The sequence below is a fragment of the Nannospalax galili genome, unplaced genomic scaffold (genome assembly GCF_000622305.1).
Source record: "Nannospalax galili isolate Female #2095 unplaced genomic scaffold, S.galili_v1.0 scaffold1055, whole genome shotgun sequence".
In the NCBI taxonomy this organism is placed as follows: Eukaryota; Metazoa; Chordata; class Mammalia; order Rodentia; family Spalacidae; genus Nannospalax; species Nannospalax galili.
In genome coordinates, this window is record NW_008337140.1 from 1,221,545 (window position 1) to 1,228,560 (window position 7,016).

At 50.4% G+C, this 7,016-nt stretch overlaps 1 protein-coding gene across 1 annotated transcript in view; it reads right to left on the minus strand.

The window, feature by feature from the left end:
- The window catches only part of Stk40 (serine/threonine kinase 40), a 44,204-nt gene extending 37,743 nt beyond the window's left edge, over positions 1-6,461 (minus strand). The window contains exon 1 of the mRNA XM_008832144.3: positions 6,271-6,461. The gene's annotated coding sequence lies outside the window, so the exon portion shown is untranslated. The remainder of the gene's footprint in view (positions 1-6,270) is intronic.
- Positions 6,462-7,016: the final 555 nt, after the last annotated feature.

Consider the following 7,016-nt stretch of genomic DNA (forward strand, 5'->3'; position numbering starts at 1 on the left):
TCCTCAGAGGCCATACAGTGTCACAGGGTATTCAACAAGGGACCTCTGGGCAGCAGGGAATCCCCTCTCCCTGTCCAGCTTTCTTTCCTATTTCTTCAATGGGGACCACTTTAGGGAGTCAGGAAAAGCCACACTCCCAGCCTGTGAAATGCATCCCTAGCCCAGGAATGCTGGGAGCACCAAACTGACTACAAAAGTAGAGGATTCTTCTGGCCAGACCTGGCACAGGTGCTAGCCATGGGGTTTAAAGCTCCATGGAATGTTGGACTATGCCAGTCCCAAGGTCTCCTAAGGGTCAAATGAGCCACTCCCTAGAAGCACCACTATGCCCCAACACACCTCATAGCAACTGTGCCCAAACCTAAAAACAAATAGCAGCTGAGTCCTGCTCTTGCCAATCATACTGCAATGGCAGCCCACTCTCTTCCTTCTGGATCCTTGGGTGGCAAACATCTTAAAGGATAAAGCGATCTCTCTCTCTCTCTCTCTCTATCTCTCTCTCTCTCTCTCTCCCTCCCTCCCTCCCTCCCTCCCTCTCTCCCTCCTTCTCTCTTGCAGGATAGGCAGCAGTCTGTAGGCATATTTAAAGGAAACACCATATCAGTTTTACTACCTTTCCTGTTTACCAACTGGAATGTCTTCTAAATCATCAGACTTGTAGAGCTAAGCCCTAGGAGCCGTGTGCATATAGTCACACACCCCCCATATAGTCACCACAGCCAAGAGAGATGGGCTGCTCAATCTGTTCTCTTAGTAGAGTGTTTGTTGAGGTAAAGGAAGAATGTTCCAGCTTGTTAAAAGAGGGCTGGGTACTCAGAAGGGTGAGATAGGAGAGTGGTGAGCTCAAGACCAGCCTGGACTACATGGCATGACACTACCTCAAAAACAAAAAACAAACAAACAAACAAAACCCCAAAACAAAAAAAAACGCCAAAAAAACTCTGCAACCTTTCTAGGAATTTATCCTCCACATAATTAAGGTGGACTAAATCATATGCATGAAAAAATTATTCCAGCTAAAGCTTCCTCCATCAATTACACTCAAGATGGGACATAATGCATCCCCAAATGACACAGACAGAATGTGTATACATCGAAGTGGAACTATCTCTAAAATAACATATTAAACAGAAGCAAGCAGAACTAACCTTTCCCCCCTTGGCTCTTGATTATGTAGCCTGGGAAGATGTGTAGGATATGCTGGGGCTAGACCCTCACCTGAGCACGTAGAGGAGGAAGAAATGCTTATTTCAGGTTACTTTCTCACATACCTCCTCCTCATTTGTTTTTTTAATTTTTAGAATTATTTTTATTTTATTTTATGTGTACGAGTGTGTTGTGTGCATGAGTATATAAGTGCACCTGCGTTGTGCAATGCCCACAGAGGTCAGAAGAGGGTACCCGATTCCCCTGGAACTAGAGTTATGGAGGGTTGTTAGCTGCCATGTGGGTGCTGGGAATCAAACTCTGGTCCTCTGCAAGAACAGCCAGTGCTCTTAACCACTGATCATCTCTCTAACCGCCCCCCACCCCCACCTTTTAAAGATAGCGTCTCGGTTGGGCATGGCAGCACGTGCTTTTAATCCCAGCAGAGGCAGGCAGATCTCTGTGAATTCAAGGCCAGCCTGGGCTACACAGTGAGTTCCAGGCCAGCTGGGGCTACAGGGAAACCCTGTCTCAAAAAGACCAAAAAAAAAGGATAGGGTCTCATGTATCCCAGGCAGATTTCAAACTTGCTCTGTAGTCAAGGTCTCCAAATTCTGAGCCTCCTTTCTCCTCCTTCCCAGAATTACAGGTATGCACCAGTAATCCAGTTTTTATGCACTGCTGGGTAGTGAACCCAGAGTTTCATACATCAGGCAAGCACTCTACCAACAGAGCTACAATCCCAAGCTTTTTATTTCTTTGAGACTATGTCTTGATTGTAGCCCAAGTTGGCCTCAAACTCATGGCAACTCTCCCCTCTCTGCTTTCTAGAGTGCTGGGATAGCCATCATACCCATCTTCATTATACATTCCCTATACCGCACACCCAAGTCAAATCCTGTGAAAACCTCCCAGCTTCCGGAGGACCTGTTTGAAGCTCAGCCCAGCAGCACATCTGTCTCCACAGCCCATTCAGATTCAGGAGCAGCTCCAGGTTCTCTCAGAACTCGGGGGACAATGGCAGCTTCCTCTCACTTCCCTGAAGTTCTGAGTTCTGAGTGGAAGTTTTTCCTTCCTGACAACTTGGCCTTGACTTTTGGCTAACGCCAGACAGTAAATCTAAGCTCAAGGTCTTCCTAGGTAGGATCTCTCCCCAGGGTCTGTGGCTGTTCAGGGCCCCTTTGACTATAGCTTGTACATTCAGGCTGGCTATGGGCAGATGGATGGGCTACACTGGAGTTTCTGAAATCTGACAAAGCTCATTTCTGGGGTCAAATGTGGGCAGAAGAAAGGTGAAGGTGGGCAGGCTGCCCTTCTCCCAGGTGCAGATGCAGGCAAAACCAGCAGGAGGCCTGCCCCAAAGCTGGACAGGGCTCCACAGGGCTGTGCAATGGAAACTCTCCCTTGAGAGTGAACGCAGGGCTTACTGAATGGGGTTGGAGGATTCCACTGGTTATCTTCTCCCTGAGCCACATTATCTCTATCATCCAAACCTAGAGCTGAGGGGGTCAACCTTCCATTATTTCTCCTTCAACCATCACTTCGATAAACACTCCCAAAGTCTGGCAGATTTTCCCACAAACATTGACCTCTGCCCTCCTTCCCCATCCTCACCACCTCTGCCCTGCTCCAAGCCCCCACTGGCACTCCTTGTGCTTACTCAGCACTCACTCTCTCCCCAGTCCATCCTTCACCACAGCCAGAAGTGTGGAAGATGCAGGTTTAACGGTATGTTTCCTGACATCAGACATCTATCATCAACAGAATCTAAAGCTTAAGTATCTTTGCTTAGGTGCCTGCCTACCTCTCCAGCACGTCTTGCAGCCAAGCGGGCCCTGTGCTAGAACCCCTGTGGTACCTAAACCACCACACACACAAGTACATATCCATACCTGTGCCATACTGTTCTCTGTCTAGAGTGCTTCACAGACCCCTAGAAAACTTTTTACTCAGGATCCAGCTTAAGTTCTAAGGGCTCTCCTCAATATCTTCATCCCAAGGCAAGTCACTCTATTTCCTTGGTTCACACCACTAGCTGCAGACTTCTGGGAAAGCGCCCCCCAACATCTGTGTAAGTCAGGTGCCTGCCTTTGTCATCCTGACCCATATATTCCTCCAGGGCAGGGTCTGCCCCTTATTTTCTTTCTTGACCTAGTACCTGGCTAGCACATGCCAATCACATATGGGAGCTCACAGGTGTTCAGTTGAGATTCTGTATTTTGAACCACCACACACATAAATGAGTTGTAATGCTTCCTGGTGACATTAACTCAAGTACCAAACTAGGCTCATTGGTAGTGACTCCCAGAGAACCTGATGTATATTTTCTCTCATGTGTGCTTTAAAACACTATTTCTTATCAGCTGGGCATGGTGGCACATGTCTATAATCCCAGCACTAGGGAGGCAGAGGCAGGTGGATCTCTGTGGGATGGAAGCCAGCCTGGTCTACATGGTGAGTTCCAGGTCAGCTGGAGCTGAGACCCTGTCTCAAAAACAAACAAAAGGTTTTATGAATGAGCTGAGATGAATGAATAACCTGAACTGTTCTTATCCAGACTGCTAAACTCCCCATAGATTTCCTTTTCAGAAGGAATACAATAAAATTTAGAGAGCTCATGATCCCTCTGACAGCTCATTGGAACACAGTTCTACTCCCTATGAATTGCTTCAAGGAGTCCCTGGAAGATCTTTCCTGCAGCCTGTAATGAAAACTGCCATACTCAGTGAGTGCTGAGTACTAAACCTGCAATATCTTACTTAATCCTTGCCAACTGCTCTACAGAGGACAGTTTACTGTTAGCATTCAGAGATGAGAAATCTGGGCATAAAGAGAACAAATAACCCTTGGTGACTAGCAGGGCTGGGATCAGAACCGAGATCTGTCTGAAAGCAGAGCCAAATAAGCTCTTAACCACTGTAGTCTGCCACTTTATCCATGAAAGGCACAACAGAGCAAATGTGACAGACACCCTTTACAACTGGCCTTCTGGGAGGGCAGCCCCACCCCCACAGCTGCTTAGGTGACCTGAAAGTCCAGGAAGAGACGGCCACATGTGCCAGGCACTTCTTTCCCAGGCCATGCAAGGGGCCGGCCACCCAGTACTGGATACATATGGTGCCTTCTCAGCAGAGATCCACAAGGCTAGTACCAGCTCTCCTCTCAGAAGAATGTGGTGGTCTCTGAGGAGATCTCTAGTCCTTTCATCTCCCTCAGCAGTTCCTTCCCTCTTACCCAGAGAGATCCAGTCATTCACTCCTCAGCTTATAAGCTTTTCACTGGCTTCCTAGTACACTGGGCATAAAATTCCAAATCATTAATGTGGCATTCCCTAGTCAACTTTCTGTGCTTCACTTTGCACCAACTTCCATACCACTGTACTGAACAAGCAGAGGTTTCTGTCATAAAGTGAGTTTTTCTGCCTCTATCAGACTCTTGGGAATTCTCTTCCAGTAGAGCATCTTCCTCTTTATTCTCACTTGGCTAAGTCTCTCATTCCTCTCCTTCTAGACTGGATTCAATCGTCACTATTAAGTCTCTTCCCAGAATACTTTACCCCGTGCCTACAAGTTCCAGACAGCACTCACTTCCTGCAGCTACTAGCCTTTTTTTCTTCTTCTTCTTCTCCTTCTCCTCCTCCTCTTCTTCTTCCTCTTCTTCTTCTTCTCTTGAGACAGGGTCTCCTTATAGCCCCAGCTGGCCTGGAACTGACTACGTAGAACAGGCTGGTCTTGATCTCAGAGATCCATCCACCTGCCTCTGCCTCCCAAGTGTTGGGATTAAAGGAGGGGACCCACCACTCCCAGCTCCAGACTAGCTGTTTAGATCATATTTCAACTATCTGTTTACAGGTCAGTTTCCCCTAACTTGATAGTGACTCCATCACATAGGAACAGGTAGAATTTACAGATCTCTTTATTACATGGTGCATGTGGTTCTTTGTGTTAATGCTCCATAACAACTCTATATTACCACCACTGTTTTCCAAATGAGGACACAGTGACAAACTGTCCAAGGTCACAGAAAGCTTCTGAGCCAGAATTTGAACTGAGGGAGTCTGGCTCCAAAGCCCACTCTTAACCACTTACACTACAGAGCACTTTCTTCTCCAGGCAAAGGCCCTGATTGATTGAGTGAGTGAATGAATGAATGAATGAATGAATGAGTAAGGACTATCTCCGGACTGTTTAGGTCTAATCCACAAATTGGCACCAAAGGGCCATTAAGCAGAGCCAGGGGAACTCACAAGCACTGTTTACAAACAAGGACTCTCTGGGCCCTGCAATTTTGCTTTTCCTTATCTAAGGCAAAACTCCTCACTCAAGCCAAGAGGGAAAGGTGCCCAGCGCAGCGTGACTACCCTCCTCTTACCCGATGATTCTCAAAACCAAGCACAGTCAACCGGTTTCCTCCAGTGACTTAAAACAGAGCAAAGTCTCTCCTGCCACAGAAGACAGGCTGTCATCTCTTCCTTCCGCCAACAACCTGGGGGTTGGGGGTGGGCATCCGAAGGCTCCACTTACAGGCTGAAAGGTGGGGCCAAGCAGCGTAGGAATGGGCGGGCCTGACCAGCAAGGCAGGTGTAACACTGACCACAGCAAACTATCCCGTGGGGAAGACCGGCCCAACGTGGATCTGGCAAGCAGGTAGCTGTGACTTGCACCTGAACACCGCCCAGGATGTGAAAATTCCCCAGCAGTGATGATGCTGGTGCCAACGGGTGAGGGCACCAGGAGGAAAACCTCGGCTGGCCCTCCCTGGGGACTCGTCCTAACTTTCAAGTCACTCTCGGGATCAGAAGCATGGAGAGGCGGAGGGCGTCTCTTTGGGGAAAACCTAGCTAGGGTCAAACGCCCGCCGCTCACTGACTGGCTGAGAGGCTCGGGCAAGGCTGGCAGTGCCCACTTCCAGGGCTGCGGCAAGGACTGAAGCTCCCCGCGGCGGCCGCCCCCGTCGCTGGGGAAGGACAGACCCGGGCGCAGGAGGGGGCATTCGTTTTGCCATTTATGTCTCGCCAGGATAGCCTCGGGCTGTCACCCGGGTCCCACCGCCACGGCCGGCGAGGCCCGCCCCGCGAGCATTCAGCCCCGTACCCGGCTTCGCGTCCCGGGACCCCGGCCTCACCTTTCCCGAGGGGTCAGCACTGCTATCCCATAGTCCGCAGCCCGGAGCCGGGGCTGCTCGGCGCTCCGTCCCGGGGGGCCGCGGCCGGGCCGGGGGCGTGGGAGCCGCTCACCGCCGCCTCCCAGCGCAGCAACCCGAGCCACCGCCGCCGCCTCCCTCCATGGCTGCGGCGCCGCCACCTGACAACGGAAGTGACGCACCACCCCGCGGTCCCGCCCCGGCCCCGTCCCTTCGCCTGAGCTCGGGGACCTGGAGTTGGGCGCCATTTTGACGACGGGCGGAAGCCTTCAAGTGGGAGGCCCAGATCAGATCGATGATTGGTTCAGGGTGGAGTCGGGGTGAAAATTTGTAAGACGATTGGAGACGGAGAACCCGGGGGGCGGCCCTTACCGCAAATCTACGTCTGCAGTGAAGCACAGCCGGGGGCACTGCCCCGCATTGACTCCGCCGACCCTCGCTTCCCCGCCAGGGGAGAAGTCTCTAGAGGCTGATACCACCTCCCAACCGTATAGTATTTATCAGAAAGGTGATCTTCCTTGACTCTCATTTCTAGGCATCTGGAACTCTGCGGGAAGCGCTGCAGTTAAAGCTCACGAGAAGACAGGAATTGCTGTCGCTACGCTCACAATTTATTTCATTTTAGGCCCTTTAGAAACCCCAAGGCTGGCCTGATTCAGCCTTGACATCCTTGGAGTCTTGACCAGGGAGGTTTACAGTGAACGATTCCTATTAACAATTCCGGCAGG